This window comes from Podarcis erhardii (genome assembly GCF_964252035.2).
Source record: "Podarcis erhardii genome assembly, chromosome: 11".
Taxonomy (NCBI): domain Eukaryota; kingdom Metazoa; phylum Chordata; class Lepidosauria; order Squamata; family Lacertidae; genus Podarcis; species Podarcis erhardii.
Genome location: NC_138501.1, coordinates 55,858,022 through 55,872,091, shown reverse-complemented (window position 1 = coordinate 55,872,091; position 14,070 = coordinate 55,858,022).

Sequence of the window (14,070 nt, the reverse complement as noted above, 5' to 3'; positions counted from 1 at the left end):
GAGCGAGCGGAGGCACCGGCGGAGGCGGAGCCGCGGCGGCGCGGGCGGGGCCACCCTTAACTCCTCGCCTGCCGCCGCCGCCGCCGCCGCGCGGGCACGAGCCGCGCAGCCCCGACGGACCGGCCGCCCTGCAGCGCCCCGGACGGACGCGCCCCGCAGCGGCGCATCGCTCTCCGGCAGCAGGAGCGAGTCGCCCGGCGGTGCCAGCGCGCTGCCCCGCCGCCTTCCCCCCCGAAGCCCGAGGGGGCCTGATGCAGCGCCCCCCCCCCAGCCCGCCTGCGCCCCGCTTCCCACCAGCAGCAGAGGAAGCGCAATCCCGCAAAAAGAAAGACGGGGGCCAGAAGGAGCTGCCCCCCCCCGACGGCTGCGCGGGGAGGGAGGCGACGCCAAGGAAATGCCCCGCTGGGCTGCCGCACCCGCCTCTATCTCTGGGGTAGACTGCGCAGGGACAGGGAGGCTCCTCCGCGCCCTCGCTTGGCTCCCATCGAGACCAGCGCCTTTTGCGCCTTCCCCGGGTCAGGGCCCGCGGGGAGTATCCCACCCCCGGCCCCTCTCCTCCTCCTCCTCCTCCTCCTCCTGCTCCCCCTGGCATTTTTAACATTTCAACCTCCTTATAGTTTTATTGCTGTATACCAGTTTGATATGATGCAGCGGTATGCACATATATTTTAAGGAATAGATGCACAATTCCTGCATTGCAGGGGGTTGGACTAGATGACCCTCTGGGTCCCTTCCCACTATACAAGTCTCTGATTCTAAGTAAATAAATGTGCTGTGGGGCGGGGTGGGGCTGGAGCAGGGGAAGGAAGGAACCTTCTGAAGAATGCCTGAGATGCAGTGAGGCATAGGGGCCGACAACCGGGGGGGGGCTGTGGCGGCTTTGGCCCCCACAATAAAATATTTGAGGGGGCTGGGCCCCCACGAAGTGGATGTGGATTCCCATTCACATGGTGTGTGCGCACATCAATGTCATGTGATCGCTTATGCAGGGTGGGGCTTACCTGAGCCTCCACAATATGTAAGGCATGGGCCCCACCTGCTAGCCTGCTCCCTAAAATTGTATTTCAGTTCAACAATTACTTTGATAAAATACCTATTTTGTTATGTGCAAATGGCTTGAGATACCTATTAGGTCCATAAATGACCATATAGCATATATTCAACACAAAAAACAGTGACAATTTGTTGTTGACAAAGGACAGCTGGACATGTAAAAGGGCCCCATGACCTTCAGGAGCTGAGGGCCTCATGAAGCCTAAATCTGGCCCTGATGAGCAGCTGCCTTAGCAGAATCAGACCATTGGTCTTCTTGCACAGTGATGTCTACACTGGCTGGCAGCAATGCCTCTCTGGGATTTGAAACAGGAGCCTCTCACAGCCCCACATGGAGATGCTGCCAAGCAGGTACTGCCCCTGGGACATTCTGCACCCAAAGCAGGTGCTCTACCTCTCAGCTATGGCCCTTCCCCAAACTTCTGCAACTCACAGGTTGTCCAATCTAAATCCAATTTAAAGACAAGGAACCATAAAAGGGGGAGAGCAGGGGAGGCCCAGGGAGCAGAGAGGTGGCCTGGTGTCGACCCCACTGTGTTGAGCTGTACTGTATTTCTATTTAAATTACAGCAATTATTTCTCAATTGGTGCCTGTTGTTTGTTGTTGTTTAGTCGTTTAGTGGTGTCCGCCTCTTCATGACCCCCTGGACCAGAGCACGCCAGGCCCTCCTGTCTTCCACTGCCTCCCTCATGCTGGTAGCTTTGAGAACACTGTCCAACCATCTTGTCCTCTGTCGTCCCCTTCTCCTTGTGCCCTCCATCTTTCCCAACATCAGGGTCTTTTCCAGGGTGTTTTCTCTTCTCCTGTGGTGGCCAAAGTATTTGTTTTTTTTATATAATATTTTATTTGGATTTTTCAAACATAAATGCAAAAATAAAAAAAACAGTATAACATATATCATAACATCTTTTCATAACATCTTTGGACTCCCTCACGCCTCCCGCTCCCATTTACATCATTGCCAATTCTTGCCAGCAATTTATCATCTTGTTTACACTCTTATGTCAAATTCATTTAAATATAATCTATAAGTTCTCCAAAAGGTTTATAATTTTTTCTCAAATTTACTTATCATCTTAATTCTCACTAATTTAGTGGTGCACAATTATTTATGATCTAGCATCCTTTCTTAGCATTCAACCAAATTACAGTATTTTTTTAAATAAATCTTAAATTTCTTCCAATCTTCTTCAACCCTCTCCTCTCCCAGGTCTCGGATTCTGCCAGTCATCTCGGCTAGTTCCATATAGTCCATCAGCTGCATCTGCCACTCTTCCAGTGTGGGTAGTTCTTGAGTCTTCCAGTTCTTAGCGATGAGTATCCTTGCTGCCGTTGTTGCATACATGAAAAATGTTCGGTCCTTCTTTAACACCTTCTGGTCGACAATGCCCAGAAGGAAGGCCTCTGGTTTCTTAGGGAAGGTATACTTAAATACCTTTTTCAGCTCATTATATATCATTTCCCAGAAAGCCTTCACTCTAGGGCAGGTCCACCAGAGGTGAAAGAATGTTCCTTCATTTTCTTTACATTTCCAACATTTATTATCAGACAAATGGTATATCTTAGCAAGTTTAACTGGGGTCATGTGCCATCTATATATCATTTTCATTACATTTTCCTTCAAAGCATTACATGCAGTGAAGTTCAACCCAGTGGTCCACAACCTTTCCCAGTCCTCGAACATAATATTATACCCAATGTCCTGTGCCCACTTTATCATAGCTGATTTAACCATTTCGTCTTGTGTATTCCATTTTAACAGCAGGTTATACATTCTTGAAAGTACCTTAGTCTTTGGTTCTAACAATTCTGTTTCTAACTTCGATTTCTCCACCTGGAACCCTAGCTTTTTATCATTTTTAAAAACTTCATTAATCTGAGCATAATGTAACCAGTCTCGCACTTTATCCTTGATTTTCTCCAAACTCTGCAATTTCCAATTGTCTCCATCTTTTTCTAGTATTTCCCAATATTTTGGCCATTTGGCCTCCATATTGGGTCTTTTTCGGGCCTTAGCTTCCAGGGGTGAAAGCCACCTTGGAGTTTTATTCTCCAATAAGTCTTTGTATTTTGTCCAGACATTAAATACTGCTTTCCTGACAATATGGTTCTTAAAGGCCTTATTGATCTTAACCTTATCATACCATAAGTATGCATGCCAACCAAAAGCATTGTTAAAACCTTCCAGATCCAGTACGTCAGTGTCCTCGAGAAGTAGCCAATCTTTTAGCCAGCAGAAAGCTGCGGCTTCATAGTACAGCTTTAAGTCTGGCAGGGCAAAGCCCCCTCTTTCTTTCGCATCAGTTAATATTTTAAACTTAATTCTGGGCTTTTTGCCCTGCCAGACAAATTTAGAGATATCTCTCTGCCACTTCCGGAAGCACTCCGTCTTGTCCACAATCTGTAATGTTTGAAACAAAAACAACATTTTTGGCAATACATTAATCTTAATAGCAGCAATTCGGCCTAACAAAGAAAGCTTCAATTTTGTCCAACTGTCCAAGTCTCTCTTAATTTCAGACCAACATTTTTCATAGTTATCCTTAAATAGACTCAGATTTTTTGCTGTTATATTTACCCCTAGGTACTTTACTTTTTTAACCACAGTTAGTTCTGTTTCTCTCTGAAACCGTTCTGACTGTATCTGTCAATTTTTTCCCCAATACCTTAGTTTTCTGTTTATTTAGTTTAAATCCCGCCACCCGACCAAAGTCTTGTATCAGTTGCAATACTCTTTTTGTACTAGATTCTGGCTTCTGCAAAGTCAAAACTAGGTCATCTGCAAAAGCTTTAAGTTTATATTGTTTCGCTCCGACCTGAATCCCTTCCACCAACCGGTCCCCTCTGATCATATTCAAGAGTACCTCCAGAACCGAAATAAATAACAGAGGGGAAATCGGGCAGCCTTGTCGTGTTCCTTTTTCAATTTTGAACTCTTCTGTAACCACATTGTTAACTATCAATTTGGCCTTTTGTTCTGAGTATATTGCGTCAATCCCATTGTGGTGGCCAAAGTAATTTCCTGACTGCTGTCACCATCTGCAGTGATCATGGAGCCCAAGAAAGTAAAATCTCTCACTGCCTCCATTTCTTCCCCTTCTATTTGCCAGGAGGTGATGGGCCCAGTGGCCATGATCTTCGTTTTTTTGATGTTGAGCTTCAGACCATATTTTGCGCTCTCCTCTTTCACCCTCATTAAAAGGTTCTTTAATTCCTCCTCACTTTCTGCCATCAAGGTTGTGTCATCTGCATATCTGAGGTTGTTGATATTTCTTCCGGTGATCTTAATTCCGGCTTGGGATTCATCCAGCCCAGCCTTTCGCATGATGAATTCTGCATATAAGTTAAATAAGCAGGGAGACAATATACAGCCTTGCCGTACTCCTTTCCCAATTTTGAACAATTGGTGCCTATGCACATAAATATACATACACATTCCCTAATGTAGATAGGTGTCTCTCTTCCAGCCTGGAAAATACATTCCTAGAAAGGCCACGCAATGCCGGAGCCATGTGGAGGCCCATGCCCCCTTTGCTGCAGCCTCTCCCTTGGCAATGCCAGCCCCCCCCCCGAGGCTCCTTCCAAGCCAAGGCCTGCCTGTTCCACCCCATTAAGCCGCAAGCGCTGGGACAGGGCTGCCTGTGGGAGATTTACGGCTGCCCTTCACCCGCTGCTGACACTCGGCCATTTCGCCTGACAGAGGCAATTGTCCTCACGGCCCAAGAGAAAGGTCTTCTCAGGCACTGTAAAATGGCTTCAGCCTGGGCTTGGGGATGGGTGCTCTGCACCCAGCGAGGAGCGCTCTGCCCACGTCCCAGTCAGAGGCCTCATGCCCTGCGTCTCGTTCTCGGGTGCAAACCACACACAATGTCAGACACGGGGTTCAGGAGGCTGCTTCACCTGGCTCTAACCCCAATCCTGTGGTACAAAGACAACATGGCAAAGTTTTTAGCTACTGCACACAATTGGCAAGGCTGCCTACTTGGAAAGGGTAAAGGTCAAGGGACCCCTGACCATTAGGTCCAGTCGCAGACAACTCTGGGGTTGCGGCGCTCATCTTGCTTTACTGGCCGAGGGAGCCGGCGTACAGCTTCCGGGTCGTGTGGCCAGCATGACTAAGCCACTTCTGGTGAACCAGAGCAGCGCACAGAAACGCCGTTGACCTTCTCGCCGGAGCGGTACCTATTTATCTACTTGCACTTGGACGTGCTTTCGAACTGCTAGGTTGGCAGGAGCAGGGACCGAGCAACGGGAGCTCACCCCGTCACGGGGATTCGAACCGCCGACCTTCTGATCGGCAAGTTCTAGGCTCTGTGGTTTAACCCACAGCGCCACCCGCATCCCGCCTACTTGGAAAAGGGTGGTCAAATTCTCTCTGGAAAGTGGGCACTCTGGAGTCCAGCAGTTGCACTTGTGGGGGAGAGCAACTGCTCACCAAGGTAAATAGGCCAGAGAAACTCCTCACAACGGAGGTTTGGAGCATTTGCTCCCCATTTCCCATCTGTGTGTCCCCCCCCCCTCCCCAGGCTGAGTTTTGTGTCCCCAGGTGCCAGTTCCTCACTGGGATCCTTCTGGCAAGGTGAGCTCTGCACCTGTTAGCCCAGAAGAGTACCTGGGCACTTGATCTCACAAGGGAACAATGACTCCTCTGCTCTGTAGTGCCCATTTCAAGAGCTGATTTTATCATCTTGTGTTTCGTAATCACAACAAAAGCTTTTAAGAAACAACTCTGGGATCAGTCCTGGAACCATTTCCCTGTTCTGGCTGTTCCAGCAAGTGGCCCTGGAGGGTGTGATGAGACTCCCATTGTGAGCAGCGGATGATGTGAGCCGGATCTGGGACTCCCAGGGCAGAGAGGTCCATCTCTACGCCACCCATGCAGACCCTCCAAGGGTCCCTGTTTTCCAGGGATGTCCCTGACTTAGAGAAGCTGTCCCAGTTTCTGATTTGATCCCAGAATGTCCCACTTTCCCTTAGGATGTCCCTATTTTCATTGGAGAAATGTTGGAGGGGATGGAGTTCTCTGACCCCCGAGCCATCTGAAGGTGATCCTGTATAGGGACTTTAAAAAATGTATAAATATATTTTTATATATATTGGAAGCTGCCCAGAGTGGCTGGGGCAACCCAGTCAGATGTGTGGGGTATAGTCGAACTATCAGGATGGAATGGGACATCCCTATTTCCCCAGGAGAAATGTTGGAGGGCATGCGCATGGCAGCTTCGCTTGCGCCTCAGCACCACTTCCCAAAGGGCTGCCTCTCCTCGCCCTCTGCACCAGCCCACTGCAGACAGACTCCTCCAGGCTCTCCGCACGCAGCCTTCCTTCTCCACCAAGGCAGCCTCCATGACCTTTCTGGGCCTGGAAATATCAGAGGCGTCATGCGCAGCTGGGCCCATGCGCTGACTCAGCAAGCCTGGGGTCCTGGCTGCAGGGTGGGGGTGGGGGTGGGTAAATGGATCGATGGTCAGTTTAATCTTCACCCTGCTAGTGCTTCTTCCAGCCAAGGTTCATTTAGACCCAAGCAGGGTCTGGGCACAGAATCTCTCCCCTGACATTTTCATCTCCTTAGCAGGCAAAGGAGGGGGGCAAGGGGGGCACTGGGCTCTGCAGCACTGAGCAGGCGGCATCATCTTGAGCTCAGGCCAGACGCCAGTCAGGCCAGGAAGAGGCAGGAGAAATGATGACGACGACGATGCTGGTGGTGATTTATTAAATTTGTACACCTCCCTATACAGTGGTACCTTGGGTTCAGTACTTAATTCGTTCTGGAGGTCCGTTCTTAACCTGAAACTGTATTTAACCTGAGGTACCACTTTAGCTAATGGGGCCTCCCACTGCTACCGTGCCGCTGCTGCACAATTTCTGTTCTCATCCTGAAACAAAGTTCTTAACCTGAAGCACTATTTCTGGGTTAGCGGAGTCTGTAACCTGAAGCGTATGTAACCCGAGGTACCACTGTATTGATATTGATGTATTGATACAGCATCCCAAATTGGTTTGAAGTCCACATCATGATAACAGTTTCATAATATCGGACATGGCGATATACAGGTACTTGCCGATCTCAGGGCGGTTCACGACATACAATTACAAAATAAAAAACACAACACTAGATTGCGGGTCACACTTCTTCACAGGAGATAGGAGGAGGCCCATCTTTTCCAACTGTACAATTCCAGGATCATGAGAGGCATTTTCATAAACAGCCAGGACTCTGACTTGCCTTTTACAGGTTTTATTAAGTGCACAACTATGTACAGTGCAGGAACCCAAAGTTCATGTCTGTCTCAGTCACTTGCAGATTCCGGGAGTGGGTTCTTCTGGCCCTCCCCCCTCCCCAGCATAAGAACTTAAACACCCCAGGTCTCCGCCTCCTATCTTTACATTTGACCCCCTTGCGAAAACTGGGTGATGGAAGCTGCATGTCTGTTTCCCTGTCAGCCTGGCTGGAAGTGGGGCCAAGGCTCACAGTAACCTCTGAGAGCTTTTGCTCCACTTCGCCCCTCCGTTTCCCCGGAAGTGTCACTCTCCCCAGTCCCGGACAAAGTGCTACTGCTGAGCAACGTTGGAGATTCCCCTTCCCCCCTTTCGATGGCAGTACCCTGACAGTTATCAATAAATATATCTGTATTAGGATAATAAGCTTAGACACATCTGTATATTAATATATGAGATTTCTTTCTCTTCTTCACTTTCACTCCCTCTATCTTTTTCTCCATGAAATTCCTCCTTCTATGATGTACCGTATGTAAGATGTTTTTGGAGTGGTCTTGAGCTACAGGGTGGGAAATCTCAAAAGTCTATATAAGGGCTTGTGCTCCATTTTTCAGGGTTCTCCCTCCTGCATGTGGTGAGTGGGGAGCCTGTTGCAATAACAGATAGGTAGCCATGTTGGTCTGCCATGGTCAAAACAAAATAAAAAAATTCCTTCCAGTAGCACCTTAAAGACCAACTGAGTTAGTTCTAGGTATGAGCTTTCGTGTGCATGCACACTTCTTCAGATACACTGAAACAGAAGTCACTGGACCTTTCTATATAGTGAGAAGGTGGGGAGGGGTATTACTCAGAAGGGTGGTGGGAATGGGTGATTGGCAGATAGCTGCGATGAGCCTGTTGACGACTCTTAACGACTGCAATAGGTCTAACAGGAAAAAGCAAGGGGTGAGAAGATGAAAAATGGCTTTGTCATGTATAATGAGATAAGAATCCAATGTCTTTGTTCAAACCAGGTCTCTCCATAGTTTTAAGTTTGGTGATAAGTTGCAATTCAGCAGCTACCTGTTGCAATAGTTTATTTCCTTTAATATAAAGATCAGGCTTACTAGCCGCTTTGCTTCTCAATATACTCTGGTTGGCCTCTGTTATTTTCTCCTACTGATAGGGAACCCACTTAAGGACTCTATATGGGCTCTTGGGTACCCCATAAGGGAAAAGGAGCAGTTTTTTCTTATAAGAGCTGGGAGAGAGCTCTGCCTGGAGAGCTGCTGCCAGTCAGTGCAGGCAACACACTGTCCGTAGCCTCACTTTCTCTCTTCCTAAAACCACACAGAACACATGTGAGCACTGAATCTGCCTGGAGCTGCTCCTCTTCTGTCAATGCCCACAAAGGCCTCTTAGACCCAGCCCAAAGGATGCCAGTCTTGGTGCCCAGCATGTTTCCAAGGGCAGAATGTGCACAGTCATGGCACTGACAGCCTGGACAGGACCCACAGCCTCTGAACTTGTAGGGTAAGAAGATAAGAACCACCTGCTGGATCCGGCCAGTGCTCCATCTAGTCCAGCCTTCTGGCCCCTGTGAGAACAGGATGCTGGACTCAATGAGCCATTGGCTTCATCCCACAGGCTCTTCTGAGGCCCTCTGATTCAAAAAAAAAAGGTAAAGGACCCCTGGATGGTTAAGTCCAGTCAAAGGCGACTCTGGAGTTGCAGTGCTCATCTCGCAGACAGCTTTCCAGGTCATGTGGCCACCAGGACTAAACAACTTCTGGCACAACAGGACACCATGACGGAAACCAGAGCACACGGAAATGCCATTTACCTTCCCGCCAGAGCGGTACCTATTTATCTACTTGCACTTTGACGTGCTTTCGAACTCCTAGGTTGGCAGGAGCTGGGACAGAGCAATAGGAGCTTACTCCATCGCGGGGATTCAAACCACCGACCTTCTGATTGGCAAGCCCAAGAGGCTCAGTGGTTTAGAGCACAGCGCCACCCGCAGCACCACAGCTTATCCCCTCGCAGACATCCCTGCCACCTGGGGTAAAGAACTTTCCTTTTCTGAAACTCCTGGGTGGTCCTGGTGTGACTCCCGCAGGGCTGAGTGCCAAAGATGCTGCCAAGCAGCCAGCCAGCCACTTGCGCCCCCATCTCCCTGCAGAGCATCTGGGGCTGCATCTGTTGCAATATTTCCTTCCTTCTTCAATCTGCTTCCTTCTCAGCCCAGATATTTTTGGCCACTTCCCTGTTCCTACCACCAAGGAGGAGTCGGGCATCTTGTCCTATATTTATAACAACATGTTTCAAGGTTGGCGTTTCTGAAGCAGGGTCTCCTCCCTCGACCTCAAGGAATGGAAGCTATTTTGCAGAGTTTGCCCACCAGTTTCCTTTGGACTCCGGTCCTGCGCTCTGCCTCTCCCTTCCTCAGGGCAGCAGCCCAGGCAGGAGAGCTCTGCCACGGCTCCCAAGGGCTCCTGGCCAGCATGGCTCTCCTCTGCCTCCAGCTTCTGAATCCCAGTTGCTGGAAAGCTGCTCTTGGGCACAACTCCTACTGGTTGGCCACTGTGGGAACAGGAGGCTGGACTAGATGGGCGACTGGCCGGACCCAGCAGACTCTCCTTATGTTCTTGCAGCTGCTGCGCCGCCAGAGCTTGCAGGAGGGCGGTCTCGTTGGTTGGAGAGTTGCAACAGGGTCTTCTTCCCTTGCACCAAGAGCTTCCCCTTCAAGAAATTCAATTCTATCCATTTGGGCATAAACCACAGAGCCTAGAGCTTGCCGATCAGAAGGTCGGCGGTTCGAATCCCCACGACGGACTGAGCTCCCGTTGCTTGGTCCCTGCTCCTGCCAACCTAGCAGTTCGAAAGCACGTCAAAGTGCAAGTAGATAAATAGGTACCGCTCCGGCGGGAAGGTAAACGGCGTTTCCGTGCGCTGCTCTGGTTTGCCAGAAGCAGCTTAGTCCTGCTGGCCACATGACCTGGAAAAACTATCTGCGGACAAATGCCGGCTCCTTGGCCTATAGAGCAAGATGAGCGCACAACCCCAGAGTCGTCTGCGACTGGACCTAACAGTCAGGGGTACCTTTACCTTTACCTTTAAGAAATGATGGCTTCCAGTCCCTGTACTGGTTCGACAGTGTTCTCGAAAGTACCAGCATGAGTTTGACCAAACTGCGGGAGGCAGTGGGAGACAGGAGTGCCTGGCGTGCTCTGGTCCAGGGGGTCACAAAGAGGCGGACACAACTAAACAACAAGATTTATCTGGCAGGGGAAGAAACCTAGAATTAAGTATAAACTTCTAACAGATAAGAAAGAGGCGGATTCTCGCTGCCAGATCTCAAGTTATACTATGAAGCGTCTTGTTTGACGTGGCTAAGGGACTGGATGAAACTAGAAAACACAGAATTGGATTTAGAAGGTTATGGAAATAGATATGGTTGGCATGCATACTTATAGTATGACAAAGTTAAAGTACACAGAAGTTTCAAGAACCATGCTATAAGAAAACCACTTTGGATGAGGTATAAAGATATATTAGAACGTAAAACTCCTTGGTGGGTCTCCCCAGCAGAAGCTATTTCTGTGAAAAGATTAAATATGAAAGGTAATTGGCTAACATATAAAGAGTTATTAACAGAAAACTGACAGATGTTAAAAATGAAAACATATGATAAAATAGGGGACAGATTAACAGGTTGGCTTCACTATCACCAGATTGATGACATTTTCAAAAAAGATAAAATTAAGAATGGCTTTGAAATTTCTAAATCAAAGCTAGAAAATAAAACCAAAATCTTATTAAAAAATTATGATTTACTTTTAGAATGGCATACAAAAGATGAAGAAATTAAGGAAGTTATGTCTAAATAGGCAATAGAAATTGGACATAATATTCAATATGATGCATGGACAAGGTTATGGAATGTGGGGATGAAGATTACTGCATGCATGGCAGTGAAAGAAAATTTCATGAAAATGATGCATAGATGGTATCTGACCCCAACTAAATTAGTAAAAATGTGTAGAATGAGAGATAATAGTTGTTATCTGCAGCCCCTCTTATTTCTCTGAGTCCCCGTAATAGGAGAGGGCAAGGTACCAAACAAACAATCAGAAAACACACTTGGCCATGAAGTTCACTGGGTGAGACCTTAGGTGAGGCAGTCAGTCAACCTGGCCTCCCTCACAGGGCTGTTGTGCGAATAAAAAAGGAAGAGATCAGGGTGGTGGGCTGGCAGTCCCTGCCTCTCAGCCTGGCCTACATCGCAGGGCTGTTGTGAGGGGGAAGCAGCATGCAATGAACAAGAGAGGGAAGAAAGGCTCTTTGTGACTCCATCCCTTGGCCGTTTCCATGCCAACCAGGGATGCCACCTCCACCTCTACTATACTCAGGTTGCCAGTCACCCCCAGGGTGAGCTTCTCCAGAGGGAGAGGACCAGGTGAATGTCTTTTGCCTCTTCTCGCAAACCGTAGCTCAGAATCTGCACTGCGGTGGCTTTTGGGAAACACAGTTCTCCCTTTCATACATTTCTTTTCGGTGGCTGTTCTGTAGGGGGGAATGGACAGCAGGCACTACGACTCCCAGAAGGCAATGGGAGAGCTGGCTCCTTCTCCTCCTCCCTTTCTCCCCACCTCTTCTGAGTCCTCCCCATTGGCCGGCTCCTCCACTATGCAGTCAGGAAATTAAAAGACGCCTGCTCCTTGGGAGAAAAGCAATGACAAACCGAGACAGCATCTTAAAAAGCAGAGACATCACCTTGCCAACAAAGGTCCGTATAGTTCAAGCTCTGGTTTTCCCAGTAGTGATGAATGGAAGTGAGAACTGGACCATAAAGAAGGCTGATCTCTGAAGAATGGATGCTTTTGAATTCTGGTGCTGGAGGAGACTCTGGAGAGTCCCATGGACTGCAAGAAGATCCAACCTCTCCATTCTGAAGGAAATCAGCCCTGAGTGCTCACTGGAAGGACAGATCCTGAAGCTGAGGCTCCACCTCATGAGAAGAGAAGACTCCCTGGAAAAGACCCTGATGCTGGGAAAGATGGAGGGCACAAGAAGAAGGGGGCGGCAGAGGGCGAGATGGTGGGACAGTGTTCTCGAAGCTACCAGCATGAGGGAGGCAGTGGAAGAGAGGAGGGCCTGGCGTGCTCTGGTCCAGGGGGGCACCAAGAGGCGGACACGACTCAACAAACAAGAAGGGGGACTGGAGATCCGGCACTACAACTCCCAGAAGGCAACGGGAGAGCGGCCTCCTCCTCCTCCTCCTCCTCCTCCTCCTTTTCTCCCCGCCCCACCCGTTCCGGGCCCTCCCCATTGGCCGGCTCCTCCGACTCGGTATCTGGGCGAAGCCCGCGCCCCGTCAGCCAATGGGAGCCGAGAGTCGGGCGGGGGGCGTGGCTGGGCGGAGAGCCGTTGGGCTTTGGCGGTTGCTTCAAGATGGCGGGCGGGCGCGGGGGCGGGGGGTCTCTTTACCTCAGGAGGGCCCGAGGCCGAGGGGGCTCCTGAGCCTGGGCAGAGAGCCGCCTCCGTCGCCGGGCCCTTTAGCCCCCCTGCCCTGCCCTGCCCTGCCCTCCAGGCCGCCTCTCTCTCCCTCCCTCTCGCCCCTCGCCCTCCTCGCCGGGCTTGGGCTGAGGGCTCGACCTGGCGGCTCGCGGCGCAGCGGAGACTCGAACTCGGGGCCTCCCGCTCCCCCCGCCCGCTGAGTCCAGGTGTTGCTTGTGGTTCCCTTGGCTGGAAGTCGGGGGAACTTGGGGGTCTCCCGTCCCGGGGAAGAAGACGTGCCTTGCCCGGCCCTGGAGGCTCCGGTTCCCGAACTCTCGCTTCCCTCCAGAGCCTCCCCTTCCCCAAGTGACCCTGCAAAAGGCCCGTGTGAGTCTCTGGAGGCGGTTGGAGGATGGATGGCGGCCAACAGATGGAGGTGGAAGGACTGGTTTTTTAGGGGGTGGCTGTATCTTGCCCGGCCCTGGAGGCAGTGGAAGACAGGCGGGCCTGGCCTGCTCTGGTCCCGGGGGTCGCAGAGAGGCGGACACGACTCAACAGCAGCAGCTTGATATGGCGCACCAGCTTGTGGAAATCTACTCTGGTGCGAAAGGCCTTATAGCGCAGCTTGGGCACAAAGCCCCGTCCCAGCTGGAAGACCTGCTCTCCCTCCAATGCTGGGGTGCCGGATGAGTTGTTGACTATTATTCTCTCTTCCTTTGCCAGGGATGTCTGCCCCCTCAAAAATCCCCTTTATCATTGTCAAATCCCTGTTTCTGGGGTAAAGGACCTAGAGTGGAATTGTTAGAATTCAGGCTCGGTCAGAGGTATGTGCCTATCTGCAGGCACCGGCTGAATTCCTTTGACCTCCCTCCGGCGACTCCCGGCAGGAATGCACACGAGGTCCGTTCCGGCGATTTTCCTCAGGCTGTGAGAAAAACACACCAACTGCTTCTCCTCCTCCCTGCTCTCCAGCATATCCCCAGGGAGGGGAATCAGACACAGACAGAAATGTAACTACATGCTTTTATTCCTGTCTTTAGCAGTCATACAGTAAAGATGTCTGCTCTCTTCAACAAACAGAGAGAAACTCCAAACTCCACCCATGTACATCCTTAAAGACCAACTAAGTCAGTTCTTGGTATGAGCTTTCGTGTGCATGCACACTTCTTCAGATACGTATCTGAAGAAGTGTGCATGCACACGATAGCTCATACCAAGAACTGACTTAGTTGGTCTTTAAGGTGCTACTGGAAGGAATTTGTTTTGTTTTGACTATGGCAGACCAACACGGCTACCTATCTGTAACATGTACATCCTGT